General features: G+C 39.4%; 1 protein-coding gene across 11 annotated transcripts in view; it reads right to left on the bottom strand.

The window, feature by feature from the left end:
- Positions 1–14,490, bottom strand: part of MCTP1 (multiple C2 and transmembrane domain containing 1) — a 543,974-nt gene that overhangs the window by 254,150 nt on the left and 275,334 nt on the right. The gene's annotated exons all lie outside the window — the stretch shown is intronic.

Consider the following 14,490-nt stretch of genomic DNA (forward strand, 5'->3'; position numbering starts at 1 on the left):
GGTATCATCCAGTCGACTATAAAAAGTTGATCCATGGGGAGGAGTCAAGATGGCGGAGAAGTAGCAAGCTGAGACTGCTTCAGCTAGCCGGAGATCAGCTAGATAGCTTATCTAAAGATTGCAAACACCTGAAAATCCATCGGCAGATCGAAGAGAAGAAGAACAGCAATTCTGGAAACAGAAAAACAACCACTTTCTGAAAGGTAGGACCGGCGGAGAAGTGAATCCAAAGCGACGGGAAGATAGACCCCGGGGGGAGGGGCCGGCTCCCGGCAAGCGGCGGAGCAACCGCGCACAAAATCAGGACTTTTAAAAGTCTGTTCCGCTGAGGGACATCGCTCCAGAGGCTAAACCGGGGCGAAGCCCACACGGGGTCAGCGTGGCCTCAGGTTCCGCAGGGCCACTGAAGGATCGGGGGTGTCTGAGTGTCGCAGAGCTTGCGGGTATTGGAACGGGAAAGCCGGCTACAGAGACAGAGCCGACAGTAAGCTCGCAGCTCCGTGTTACCTTGAACCGGTCGCAGGCTCGGTGAGCTCGGAGCGCGGCCGGAGGTCAGGCAGACGGGAGTAACTGGGCGCTGTTCTCTGAGGGCGCACTGAGGAGTGGGGCCCTGGGCTCTCGGCTCCTCCGGGCCGGAGACCAGGAGGCCGCCATTTGTATTCCCGTCCTCTGGAACTCTACGGAAAGCGCTCAGGGAACAAAAGCTCCTGAAAGCAAACCCGAGCGGATTACTCACCCCGGCCCCGGGTAAGGGCGGTGTAATTCCGCCTGGGGCAAAGACACTTGAGAATCACTACAACAGGCCCCTCCCCCAGAAGATCAACAAGAAATCCAGCCGAGACCAAGTTCACCTACCAAGGAGTGCGGTTTCAATACCAAGGAGAGCAGCAGAATTCCAGAGGAGGAGAAAGCCAAGCACGGAACTCATGGCTTTTTTCCTGTGATTTTTTTTAGTCTTGCAGTTAATTTAATTTTTTCTTTTTCATTTTTTTTTTTTTCTCGCCTTCGGGTAAAATTTTTTTTTTTTTAACTGTTACCTTTTTCTTTTTTAACGATTTTTTACTAGTTTATCTAATATATATATATATTTTTTTACATTTTTCTTAGGTGTTTTCTTTTTTAAAAAAAAATTCTTTTCTTTTCTTTTCTTTTTTTTTTTTTCTTTTTTCTTTTTTCCTTTTTGAACCTCTTTTTATCCCCTTTCTCCCCACTCACGATTTTGGATCTCTTCTAATTTGGCTAAAGCATATTTTCCTGGGGTTGTTGCCACCCTTTTAGTATTTTACTTGCCCCTTCATTTACTCTTATCTGGACAAAATGACAAGACGTAAAAATTCACCACAAAAAAAAGAACAAGAGGCAGTACTGAAGGCTAGGGACCTAATCAATACAGACATCGGTAATATGTCAGATCTAGAGTTCAGAATGACAATTCTCAAGGTTCTAGCCGGGCTCGAAAAAGGCATGGAAGATATTAGAGAAACCCTCTCGAGAGATATAAAAGCCCTTTCTGGAGAAATAAAAGAACTAAAATCTAACCAAGTTGAAATCAAAAAAGCTATTAATGAGGTGCAATCAAAAATGGAGGCTCTCACTGCTAGGATAAATGAGGCAGAAGAAAGAATTAGTGATATAGAAGACCAAATGACAGAGAATAAAGAAGCTGATCAAAAGAGGGACAAACAGCTACTGGACCACGAGGGGAGAATTCGAGAAATAAGTGACACCATAAGACGAAACAACATTAGAATAATTGGGATTCCAGAAGAAGAAGAAAGTGAGAGGGGAGCAGAAGGTATACTGGAGAGAATTATTGGGGAGAATTTCCCCAATATGGCAAAGGGAACAAGCATCAAAATTCAGGAGGTTCAGAGAATGCCCCTCAAAATCAATAAGAATAGGCCCACACCCCGTCACCTAATAGTAAAATTTACAAGTCTCAATGACAAAGAGAAAATCCTGAAAGCAGCCCGGGAAAAGAAGTCTGTAACATACAATGGTAAAAATATTAGATTGGCAGCTGACTTATCCACAGAGACCTGGCAGGCCAGAAAGAGCTGGCATGATATTTTCAGAGCACTAAACGAGAAAAACATGCAGCCAAGAATACTATATCCAGCTAGGCTATCATTGAAAATAGAAGGAGAGATTAAAAGCTTCCAGGACAAACAACAACTGAAAGAATTTGCAAATACCAAACCAGCTCTACAGGAAATATTGAAAGGGGTCCTCTAAGCAAAGAGAGAGCCTACAAGTGGTAGATCAGAAAGGAACAGAGACCATATACAGTAACAGTCACCTTACAGGCAATACAATGGCACTAAATTCATATCTCTCAATAGTTACCCTGAATGTGAATGGGCTAAATGCCCCTGTCAAAAGACACAGGGTATCAGAATGGATAAAAAAACAAAACCCATCTATATGTTGCCTCCAAGAAACACATTTTAAGCCCGAAGACACCTCCAGATTTAAAGTGAGGGGGTGGAAAAGAATTTACCATGCTAATGGACATCAGAAGAAAGCAGGAGTGGCAATCCTTATATCAGATCAATTAGATTTTAAGCCAAAGACTGTAATAAGAGATGAGGAAGGACACTATATCATACTCAAAGGGTCTGTCCAACAAGAAGATTTAACAATTTTAAATATCTATGCCCCCAACGTGGGAGCAGCCAACTATATAAACCAATTAATAACAAAATCAAAGAAACACATAAACAACAATACAATAATAGTAGGGGACTTTAACATTCCCCTCACTGAAATGGACAGGTCATCCAAGCAAAAGATCAGCAAGGAAATAAAGGCCTTAAATGACACACTGGACCAGATGGACATCACAGATATATTCAGAATATTTCATCCCAAAGCAACAGAATACACATTCTTCTCTAGTGCACATGGAACATTCTCCAGAATAGATCACATCCTCGGTCCTAAATCAGGACTCAACCGGTATCAAAAGATTGGGATCATTCCCTGCATATTTTCAGACCACAATGCTCTAAAGCTAGAACTCAACCACAAAAGGAAGTTTGGAAAGAACCCAAATACATGGAGACTAAACAGTATCCTTCTAAAGAATGAATGGGTCAACCGGGAAATTAAAGAAGAATTGAAAAAAATCATGGAAACAAATGATAATGAAAATACAACGGTTCAAAATCTGTGGGACACAACAAAGGCAGTCCTGAGAGGAAAATATATAGCGGTACAAGCCTTTCTCAAGAAACAAGAAAGGTCTCAGGTACACAACCTAACCCTACACCTAAAGGAGCTGGAGAAAGAACAAGAAAGAAACCCTAAGCCCAGCAGGAGAAGAGAAATCATAAAGATCAGAGCAGAAATCAATGAAATAGAAACCAAAAAAACAATAGAACAAATCAACGAAACTAGGAGCTGGTTCTTTGAAAGAATTAATAAAATTGATAAACCCCTGGCCCGACTTATCAAAAAGAAAAGAGAAAAGACCCAAATAAATAAAATCATGAATGAAAGAGGAGAGATCACAACTAACACCAAGGAAATACAAACTATTATAAGAACATACTATGAGCAACTCTACGGCAATAAATTTGACAATCTGGAAGAAATGGATGCATTCCTAGAAACATATAAACTACCACAACTGAACCATGAAGAAATAGAAAGCCTGAACAGACCCATAACCAGTAAGGAGATTGAAACAGTCATTAAAAATCTCCAAACAAACAAAAGCCCAGGGCCAGACGGCTTCCCGGGGGAATTCTACCAAACATTTAAAGAAGAACTAATTCCTATTCTCCTGAAACTGTTCCAAAAAATAGAAATGGAAGGAAAACTTCCAAACTCATTTTATGAGGCCAGCATCACCTTGATCCCAAAACCAGACAAGGATCCCACCAAAAAAGAGAGCTATAGACCGATATCCTTGATGAACACAGATGCGAAAATACTCAACAAAATACTAGCCAATCGGATTCAACAGTACATTAAAAAGATTATTCACCACGACCAAGTGGGATTTATTCCAGGGCTGCAAGGTTGGTTCAACATCCGCAAATCAGTCAATGTGATACAACACATCAATAAAAGTAAGAACAAGAACCATATGATACTCTCAATAGATGCTGAAAAAGCATTTGACAAAGTACAACATCCCTTCCTGATCAAAACTCTTCAAAGTGTAGGGATAGAGGGCACATACCTCAATATCATCAAAGCCATCTATGAAAAACCCACCGCAAATATCATTCTCAATGGAGAAAAACTGAAAGCTTTTCCGCTAAGGTCAGGAACACGGCAGGGATGTCCATTATCACCACTGCTATTCAACATCGTACTAGAGGTCCTAGCCTCAGCAATCAGACAACAAAAGGAAATTAAAGGCATCCAAATCGGCAAAGAAGAAGTCAAATTATCACGCTTCGCAGATGATATGATACTCTATGTGGAAAACCCAAAAGACTCCACTCCAAAACTGCTAGAACTTATACAGGAATTCAGTAAAGTGTCAGGATATAAAATCAATGCACAGAAATCAGTTGCATTTCTCTACACCAACAGCAAGACAGAAGAAAGAGATATTAAGGAGTCAATCCCATTTACAATTGCATCCAAAACCATAAGATACCTAGGAATAAACCTAACCAAAGAGACACAGAATCTATACTCAGAAAACTATAAAGTACTCATGAAAGAAATTGAGGAAGACACAAAGAAATGGAAAAATGTGCCATGCTCCTGGATTGGAAGAATAAATATTGTGAAAATGTCTATGCTACCTAAAGCAATCTACACATTTAATGCAATTCCTATCAAAGTACCATCCATCTTTTTCAAAGAAATGGAACAAATAATTCTAAAATTTATATGGAACCAGAAAAGACCTCGAATAGCCAAAGGGATATTGAAAAAGAAAGCCAACGTTGGTGGCATCACAATTCCGGACTTCAAGCTCTATTACAAAGCTGTCATCATCAAGACAGCATGGTACTGGCACAAAAACAGACACATAGATCAATGGAACAGAATAGAGAGCCCAGAAATAGACCCTCAACTCTATGGTCAACTAATCTTCGACAAAGCAGGAAAGAATGTCCAATGGAAAAAAGACAGCCTTTTCAATAAATGGTGCTGGGAAAATTGGACAGCCACATGCAGAAAAATGAAATTGGACCATTTCCTTACACCACACACAAAAATAGACTCAAAATGGATGAAGGACCTCAATGTACGAAAGGAATCCATCAAAATCCTTGAGGAGAACACGGGCAGCAACCTCTTCGACCTCTGCCGCAGCAACATCTTCCTAGGAACAACGCAAAAGGCAAGGGAAGCAAGGGAAAAAATGAACTACTGGGATTTCATCAAGATCAAAAGCTTTTGCACAGCAAAGGAAACAGTTAACAAAATCAAAAGACAACTGACAGAATGGGAGAAGATATTTGCAAACGACATATCAGATAAAGGACTAGTGTCCAGAATCTATAAAGAACTTAGCAAACTCAACACCCAAAGAACAATTAATCCAATCAAGAAATGGGCAGAAGACATGAACAGACATTTCTGCAAAGAAGACATCCAGATGGCGAACAGACACATGAAAAAGTGCTCCATATCACTCGGCATCAGGGAAATACAAATCAAAACCACAATGAGATATCACCTCACACCAGTCAGAATGGCTAAAATCAACAAGTCAGGAAATGACAGATGCTGGCGAGGATGCGGAGAAAGGGGAACCCTCCTACACTGTTGGTGGGAATGCAAGCTGGTGCAGCCACTCTGGAAAACAGCATGGAGGTTCCTCAAAATGTTGAAAATAGAACTGCCCTATGACCCAGCAATTGCACTATTGGGTATTTACCCTAAAGATACAAATGTAGTGATCCAAAGGGACACATGCACCCGAATGTTTATAGCAGCAATATCCACAATAGCCAAACTATGGAAAGAACCTAGATGTCCATCAACAGATGAATGGATCAAGAAGATGTGGTATATATACACAATGGAATACTATGCAGCCATTAAAAGAAATGAAATCTTGCCATTTGCAACAACATGGATGGAACTAGAGCGTATCATGCTTAGCGAAATAAGTCAAGCAGAGAAAGACAACTATCATATGATCTCCCTGATATGAGGAAGTGGTGATGCAACATGGAGGCTTAAGTGGGTAGAAGAATAAATGAAAGAAGATGGGATTGGGAGGGAGACAAACCATAAGTGACTCTTAATCTCACAAAACAAACTGAGGGTTGCCGGGGGGAGGGGGTTGGGGAGAAGGGGGTGGGATTATGGACATTGGGGAGGGTATGTGATTTGGTGAGTGCTGTGAAGTGTGTAAACCTGGTGATTCACAGACCTGGGGATAAAAATATATGTATATAAAAAATATATGTTTATAAAAAATAAAAAATTAAAAAAAAAAAAAAAAAAAAAGTTGATCCATGATCTCAACTGACTTCACTGGTTTTAGACTTACATAAGCTGCTCCAATCTCAGGCCAGAAAAAAGTATCTAGATTCGGGTTAAAGAGAATTTAGATCGGGAAATAAAACAAGGTTTTATTCACAACTCCCAAGCTCCTAATGATGATAAAGCAAATCAGAGCTGTCAAGTAAGTTGCTCACGATACACAGCTCACAGGAGATGTAGTTCAAATACCAACCAAGCTGGTCCGACTCTAACATCTGTGCTTTTTCTACCACACCTGCAAGGCGGAAGGGCTTTGACATACTTCCATAGATACCACATCATTTCTCCTTGTGTCTGATGAACGAGGCCAATTGATCTAATGAGTGTCTGCTATTATTCAGGACTCCTAGAGAAGGTGAATCAGAGACATCCCCAAGTAAGTCATCCCAGTGTGACAACCTTCCTCCCCAGGAAATAATTCTTTACACAACACCTGACTCCCTTATAATAAGATTTTGTTGGGGTGCCTGGGTGGTTCAGTTGGTTAAGCATCTACCTTCAGCTCAGGTCATGATCCCAGGGTCCTAGGATCTAGCTCTGAATTGGGCTCTTGTCTCAGTGGGGAGCCTGCTTGTCCCTCTGCCCCCCCAACTCATGCTGTCTCTCTCTCCCTCATAAACAAAATCTTTAAAAAAAGATTCTTTCTTTGTTGTTAAACTGAAGCTATAGATGATAATGACCGTCAGTGTGAGTTAAAGAAGAATGTGAGTGGAGGTCTATAAACTGTAAAGCATGATATAAACGTTAGGCATTACAACTACGACGCTGATATCCTTAAGCTCTCTATTCATATCACTTCTCAACACTCCACTCACTGTCCTGACAGATAGATATCAATGCAACATACAAGGACTGCCATATAGGATCTTGTTTTTCTTATTTAATCTTTTGGGGGCTCTGTTGAAACCCTTCACACTTCCGAAGTAAACATAATACCTTGCTCTTTATATGGCTACATCTGGGTATATTAAAATAAGATGCCAGTTTCTCATTGTGAAACTCCCACCTTGAAAGTTTGATTTTATCATCATGGTACAAACTTTTAAATTTTTATAAATATAAATATAGGCTATTATATGGTTGTCCATTATAATGAATGTATTCTTTTGGGGCATCAATGCAATGGAAATGTTAAAAATTGCTATTTTTAACACAGTGGTTCCCAGCTATGGGCTGAGGACCCTGGGCATTGAGGTTTTTATAGCACAAATCTGGAGGTTATTAAAATCCATGTACCTATTTGAAATTTCTCAGTCATGCCCTAGATCAAGTTTTCTCTTTGATTTTGAAATTCATCTATGTAACTATTACCAACGGCTAAAATGTAATCTCCATAATATCAGAGCCATTTGGGTCATCTTTTTAAAAAAAAATCTCCAGCACTTAGTACAGGATCAGACATACTGTTGGTCCTCAATAAACATGTGGTGAATAATCGGATACATTAATGACTTATTAGCGAGGGTGGCAGACCTCTGTTCCTGCTAACTCTTGTTCCCCCCATGTGGATATCTATAGACATTCCAGCGTCCACAATGTCCAAAACTTAAGTTTCAATCCTCTTTCTTGCTAAGCCTGTCCCTCCCTCGGGCTTTGTCAGGTCAGTCAATGAATGACTTCAACGTCTGACAGTTCCTCAAGCATGACACCTGGCAAGTGCTCTCAAAACCTTCTTCTTCTCCACGCGTTGCACCCAGGACACCATTAAGTCTGATAAATTCTGAAATACACCTTATCCATCTTCTCTGTCTCCAAACTAGTTAAGCCTTCATGATTTCTTTGCCGTTCTACTCTAATAAGAGGCTCCTAATTGGGCTCTCCACATCTTCTGTGTCCTCTTCCATTAATTCACTATACGGCAGACAGACCGACCTTTTCAAAATGCAAATTTAATCTTCCCCCTCCTTTGCTTAACACATCTCAACAGCTTTCAACGACATCTACAAGAAAACTCAAACCGGGTAACACGGTAAACAGGACCTGCCATTTCTCCAACGCCAGGTTTGGCTCCTTGGCATGTTCCAGCTAGCCTGTTACTGGAAGTTATTTTCTGCTTCCAGTTTTTGCACATTCTAGCTGGACTCTCTGCTTGAAAAGTCCCTCCCTCCCATTCTCTTCCCCTTTTGCCTGGCTGATATTTTATTATCCTCCTGGTCTTAGTTTAAATATAATTTGCTCAGGGATACCCTTCTTAACCTCCCAATTTGAATTAGGTCTCATCATTACTTTCTCTTGGCATTTGCTCTTTGCTTAGTACCACTAATCATCATGTTACTTACAGGTTGATGTGTATGTCTGCCTATTTATTGTGTGAATTTTCCTACTGGCTATGACCCCCATTAAGGCCAATTGTCTGGAGTGGAGGAGGCACTCGGAAAGTATTTGTTAAATAGATGAGTCAATGAACGACTACAGAGTTTATAGTGTACGGAGTACTGTTAAACGCATCCTCTGAGATATTGATAAGGGCATACCTGATTAACCTATATCGAAGGTGAGAAAAAAAATCTGAGATTCAGTGTGACTTGCCACAAATCACATGACAAATAAGCCAGGAAAGTAACAGGATAGAAGCAAACTTAGACTTTCAGAATCCAGATGCAATGTTCCTTCTACTTAGCTTTTCGGAGGCCCAAACATCCATATTTTCCCACTTTTCCTCTAAAATACCATCAGAGAATTATCACGGAAAGATGTTGAATAATCAGTAAATACTGTAAACAATACTAGTAGGAACAAGTAGCCTCCTCTGGTCTTTAGAACACGCACACTCATTATTTGTCTAACTACCCTGTGTCTCTGTGAGTCTCCTATTGTCTCCATTTTATAGATGAGGAAACCAGGACAGGTGTTTATTCTAAGTCAGATGAGAACTCACATCTGGAGACAAGTCCGGTTAGTGCTTTTTCTGGCACGTCATCACGGAGCACTTGTTTCAGGATGCAACAATGCTCAATTTCTGTTGTTTAAAAAGAATAACTCTTTTACAAGAAAAGTGATTTCAAGAAGCTTGGCCTTGTATCTCTAAATAATGTCTCACTCCATTTGGTTTAGCTATTCTGTAAAAGGACAGAACTTCTAGTAATTCAGCACAGAAGCCCATACACACAAACGCAAATCCTTTTGAGAGGCAGTCTGGCTCTTTCTTGCTCCTTCCCAGAAATATTTTCTTCACCTGCTCTATAAGCAGACTGTCAAAATTCCCTCTGAGTTAGATACACACAGGTCCCAGAATCCTGCTGGGTGGTTCTAAGGGCTCAATGATAGACCTTAAATCACAAAAAGAAATCTAGACCACTTGAGCTAACACGTGCTGAACTCTTACTACATCATATAACATACCACCGCCTAACAAGCCTGAGAGATGACTTCTGGTGCTATCTTGAGGTGATGGTTGCAGAAACTACAGCAACAGGTGAGCAAATTTTCCAAAGTCACACAGCGAGGATGTTGGGGCTTAAATTGAATGCTACACTAGGTGCCCTCTCTCGAAAAGAAAAGAAAAGAACAGAAAAGGAAAAAAAAGAAAAGAAAAGATGCACTCAAGAAAAATAAGCCCCATGGTCAAAGAAGCCTGGAAAAATGCTGCATGTCATATCCCTTCTTGGACAATCACGGTGCACACTCACTTATTTAAAGGTGATAGAAAATGAACCTATTTAATTTTGTTCTAAACCAGTGTTTTCTAAATATGATTGGCCACAGAATTCCTTAAATTCACGGGTTAGTGCTGCTTTGTTGCAATATTGCATTTAACCACAAGATGGCACTAGCACTTATCAAATTGTTGTGAGGTCTGTGGTTCTGTTCAAAACGAGGGCCTCTCTACTACACACACACTTCGTGGTTTTCAAGCATTTTTAAGCCACCCGTGCTTTGCTGTTATTAGCTGAGCCAGGACGTCATTAAAACATTTTCTATGGCACTAATGAAATGAAAACAGGGAAACTAAGTATGGGAGAAAAAAGTAAGATGTGTTAGCCCTAAAATAAAATTCTCGTTTTATTGTGATTAACGTCATATTCAAGAGCAAACTTCTTCACAGGTGCACTTTATCAGATAGTGTTACCTTCAGAATTTATTTTTCAACATTGATCCTCTTATTTTATAATTATAAATTCTATGCTTTAAAAACTGAAGAGTATTCTAGATCTAGGGATTAGTAATTGTTTCTGAACCTTAGGATCAAATTGTTTCAAAAAGACGATTTAGATGGTATGTAAGATATTTTCTCAGGTAGTAAAGGAACACAGTGCAATCCTTTCTTTCTTTCTTTCTTTCTTTCTTTCTTTCTTTCTTTCTTTCTTTCTTTCTTTCTTTCTTTCTATCTTCTTCTTCTTCTTCTTCTTTTTTTTTTTTTGGAGTCAGGTCCCTGATGAGCACTTCAACCAACGTGCTTGTACCCTGTGCTTGTTTAGCCTTCAGTGTAATTTAAGTTGAACACAGAAAACTTTGAATGGGTCCACTTTTGTATGCAATAAACACAGTTTTCACAAGATGGCAGCCTCTCTTCCCTTAAAAACAGTATTTAAGCTATTTCAGTGTAAATAAGGGGTTTCTCTCCTTAGAATAAATGAGCCTCCTGGTTAACAAGTTTAAATCAATCTTATCCCAAACCTAGTATGTAAAGAAACAGAAACAGCTACTCCTGTTTTGGGAACCTCTAGATATTCGATAATGCTACCCCCTAGTCAAAAACAACGCCAAATTGAAACTCGGTCTCACCATGGAAGTAGGGAAAGAAAAGGAAGGCGGGAGGAAGAGAAGAGCAAAACAGGACAACAGAGAAAGGTAAATGCAAATATTGAGCGTAGACCGTTAAAAATAATTTAAATTTACTTTGGACCTTCCCGAAGGTACTAGTTTTTCTACAAATATTTTAAGGAGGCCATCTTTCCTGTCCAAATGCAACAAAGAAAGTGTGTATTGTATAACAATGTCCTTCACCCTTGAATGATGCCTGTAAAAGTAATCTTTTTTTTTTAAATTTATTTAGTCAGAGAGAGAGAGCGAGAGCGAGCACAGGCAGACAGAGTGGCAGGCAGAGTCAGAGGGAGAAGCAGGCTCCCCATGGAGCAAGGAGCCCGATGTGGGACTCGATCCCAGGACGCCGGGATCATGACCTGAGCCGAAGGCAGCTGCTTAACCAACTGAGCCACCCAGGCGTCCCTGTAAAAGTAATCTTTAAAGCATACTCAGAGCAATAGGTTATGTCTTTGTGTACATTTATTAATGATTTAAAAATCTACAAAGTAGAGATCTTATTCATGTATTAAAATTATCTCCCTAGGCTCTCCCATTCCTTCATTTTCTGTTGGAGATTTGGAATGCCCTACAATCGATATACTATATAGGGAAAAATAAATAAAAATATTAAAATTCAAATGTGTGAGGTTTCTAACAGCATATGGCATACTACAATAAAATAAGAATAAACTAACATTTTTTTCATAATGAGTACTATGAATATTCCAATGAATTTGAAATTTATGGCTAATGAAATTACATGATATGGGACAAACATGAATTAAAAATAATACTGTTATGCAACACAGCACAGGGCTGAACTAGTAAATTTCTTCCTTTGAAGAGTAGAAGGTACTTCCAGACATGCTATAGGCAAAAGGCATATGTGACAGGAATAGGCTATTGATTTATATGAGTAATATTTTGGCTTGTTTTTCTCTTGTAAATGCAGAGCTCAGGGTTTGTGAGAAAAACTCTACATTCATATTTGGGATAAATACAGCTTGCTCAATTCCCTTTCATATGTGGCATAAATTACAGAGGGTATCTTCATACAATTTTCTGATAATGTCTAGGAATATAGGTAGACTAAAATATGGAAGGGCAGTGCTCATTGCATTTTTTCCCCACACTGCTTTAGATAAATATGTTTTAATTTTGAATATAACTTATATAAATATAAATTATATATTAATTTGTGATAACCACAATAGAGGAGTGTCCTAGACGTCATTATTTTCTAAGGGCTTTTCTTCCTCTGCCTCTGGAAGCTTCGTCTCTGACCAGTAATTCAGGCACTGGCTAGATATAATAGATATTCTTCACCATTCACAATTTCTTTTTTCCCCCAGAGGAAAACAGTTTTCCCTGCAATTGTGCTAGAATATATTATTATGTTTATTCAGCCATCAAAACTCCCTAAAAACTCAAATAGAGGGAAATTTTTAAAAATTTAAGTACTTTAACTTTTTTATTAAAAAAATCAGAATATTAAAAAATTATACCCTTAAGTTTCTATGCTCTTCTCAATCTTTTTTCTTCTGGTTATCCCAATACTTCTCTGAAATTGTTTGCTTCATTGTCACCCATAACTTTAACCACCAAGTCCAATGGGCTTTTCTGAGTCTTCAGCCCCTTCTATCTGTGGGTCACATTGAATGTAGTTAACTCCAACTGACTCAATTTCTCCCCTCCCTCCTCTCCCCTTCCTTTCTTTCTGATTCTGTGACTCTACTTGGATTAATCCTATCTTGGAAAGAAGATCTGCCACAGTGAGTTTTCCTTTTTATAGGTAGTGTGGTCTTAGCAAGGTCACTTAAACTCTCTCGTCTATAGTTTTTTGATCTTTAAAGTGAGAGAATTTCCCAAATTTCTCTGAGGAGAGTAAAGGATTTCTAACAAGATTTCACTTACATGCCACTGACAGAGAACAAACCATTCCACATAAATGAATTTTCCAGTACACTAAAAATCACCATGTCAAACACCAAGACCTGTTTAATTAATATTGAAGAAAGATTTCCTAAAATTTATTGTTTTTCTCCTTTTTAGGTAAATAATGAATGTAACTTAAAAAAATGGTTCAGCGCCTCATACGTTGATTATATATGTCTAGGAAATTATCACTAAGGTTCCAGGAAAACTAAGTTAAATCTTCTGTAGAAAACTGATGAAACTTGGCAGAAATCTTTCAATTTCTGGAACTCCCAAGGGAATGCTGCTAAAAGTCAGAAGATATCTCACAGAGAGAGATATATCAAAGAAAGATCCCCCCCACGAGCATTTCCATAATCTCTAATATATTCTATATATTCTTAGTTTGCTCTATTCCTTTCAATTTAGAGTTGTTATAAATTCAGTATGAATGACAGTAATATTTCTATTACATGTGCCAGTGAATAAAAAGTGGTTCTTAAAATATAACAAGTTAAAAGTGACTTGAGGTGTAAGGAGCCTTAGTTCCTGGATCACTGTGTGGAGGGGAGCCATCTGCCAACCAGAGGCACGTGCCTTGGACTATTATGTGGGTGAAGAATAAGCTTCTATTACATTTGAGCCATTAAATATCTCAAGGACATGTTCCAAGCAGCAGCTCAGCCTACCTTAACCAACACAGATGCCTACATCTTGTGAAATTTTTTTGGAAAGATTTTATTTATTTATTTATTTGACAGACAGATCACAAGTAGGAAGAGAGGCAGGCAGAGAGAGCAGAGAGCCCCATGTGGGGCTCCTTCCCAGGACCCTGGGATCATGACCTAAGCCGAAGGCAGAGGCTTTAACCCACTGAGCCACCCACGTGCCCCCATCTTGTGAATTTTAATTATTACAATTCAACTTACAACCACAGTTTAACCTGTCCCACCTCAGAAATGCACCTAAACACTCTGATTCTAATTCTTAAAATAGCTCTTGAAATTATCTCTGCCAGTATTGCCTCACCATTCTTTAACTAGATCATTCTTAGAGACTTCTCCCTGGTCTCCCTGCTTCCCTTCAAATCTCTTCGCCAAGTACGGCCAGAGGTCTCTTGGTCATGTACAAATCAGGCTCTTGATTCCTCTGAGACTGCTTCACTCCATCTTTCTCACCCACAAGCATTGCTGTTGGCGACCCAGGCCCCAGAACTCAGGCTCAGGATCAGTTCTCAGGGCTTCTCTTGTCCAGGGAATTTTGCATAGACAGGGTATGTTTTTATTATTTTATACTCTTACCACGGGGCCTTCTGATCCTAAGTTGGCTTCTCTGTCAGAATGAACCCTAACATCCATTTCTTTC

This window comes from Mustela lutreola, chromosome 5 (assembly GCF_030435805.1).
Source record: "Mustela lutreola isolate mMusLut2 chromosome 5, mMusLut2.pri, whole genome shotgun sequence".
Taxonomy (NCBI): Eukaryota; Metazoa; Chordata; class Mammalia; order Carnivora; family Mustelidae; genus Mustela; species Mustela lutreola.